At 43.0% G+C, this 1,225-nt stretch overlaps 1 long non-coding RNA gene across 1 annotated transcript in view; it reads left to right on the top strand.

The window, feature by feature from the left end:
- The window catches only part of LOC115280972, a 5,896-nt gene that overhangs the window by 3,756 nt on the left and 915 nt on the right, over window positions 1-1,225 (top strand). The gene's annotated exons all lie outside the window — the stretch shown is intronic.

The raw sequence follows: 1,225 nt of genomic DNA, 5'->3' as shown, positions 1-1,225 counted from the left end.
TAATCTATTTTCAGACTCTAAATATGTGGTTGGACTCTTTCCAGCAAGTGAAACTGCAACAGTGCCTGTCTACAAAACAGGTTTCAAGTTTACTTTGAAAATTACAGGTTAAAGGACAGCAACGCCCAGAGCCTTTTTACATAGGACACATCAGAGCTCATTCTAAATTGCCTGGCCCCCTCTCTGAGGGAAATGCTTTAGCTGACTTTCATACTAAAGTCGCTTGTTTAACTATGGATCCTGTGCATGAAGCTCAGGAATCTCATAAGATTCCTCATCGAGGCTCTAAAGCTCTGAGGTCACTCGAGAACAGGCTCAGCAAATAGTTAAGAACTGTCCTTTATGCCCACCTACTCACTCAGGGGTCTCACAATTATTCTTGTTTTTAATATAAACACTTAAAGCTGCAAAATTCTCTGAAACATTCTGCGTAGCTGTTTTATTTATTTCACAAAATATTATTTGCCATTTTTTAATTATCATTCAGTTTGAAATATTTTCTGGGGCACCTGTGTGGCTCTGTCGGTTAAGTGTCTGACTTCAGCTCAGGTCATGATCTCACGGTTTGTGAGTTTGAGCCCTACACTGGGCTCTGTGCTGACAGCGCAGAGCCTGGATGCTGCTTCGGATTCAGTGTCTCCCTCTCTCTCTGCCCCTCCCCAGCCCACCCTCTGTCTCTCTATTTCAAAAATGAACAAACAGTAAAAATTTTTTAATTTTCCAATTTTCCTTGTCTTTGATGCATTAGTTATGAAAAAGTGTGTTTTGTATTCTTCTTGAATATTTCGGAATTTGTGCTCATATTATTATTGATTCTACTTTAATTATATTGTAGTCAGAGAACGAGTTCAGCCTGGTGTCCACTGGGTCAATGTTGCTCTTCGTTCCCTGACTTTTCATGTGGTATTTCCCCCGCCTGATAGTAGTCCTTCTCTACCGGGCCACTTCCTTCTTCTTGAGGTGTAAAGTTCTACCCATCTCAGACTTCATGTTATGTCCTTTGTTCCTGCTCCAAAATCCCCACCACTGCCCCCTCCCATGTGATATTTGGTTGATTCATCCAACTATTACCATTTTGCGAATTCCTGTGTATCAAGGGGCACCTTTTATGGAAGCAGGTTCCAGGCTCTGAGCTAGCTCTCAGCACAGAGCGCGACGCGAAGCCCGAGTGTGAGATCTGACCTGAGCAGAAGTTGGAGGCTTAACCGACTGAGCCACCCAGGCG

The sequence above is a fragment of the Suricata suricatta genome, chromosome 16, assembly GCF_006229205.1.
Source record: "Suricata suricatta isolate VVHF042 chromosome 16, meerkat_22Aug2017_6uvM2_HiC, whole genome shotgun sequence".
Lineage (NCBI taxonomy): Eukaryota > Metazoa > Chordata > Mammalia > Carnivora > Herpestidae > Suricata > Suricata suricatta.
This window is presented reverse-complemented; position numbering and strand designations above follow the sequence as displayed.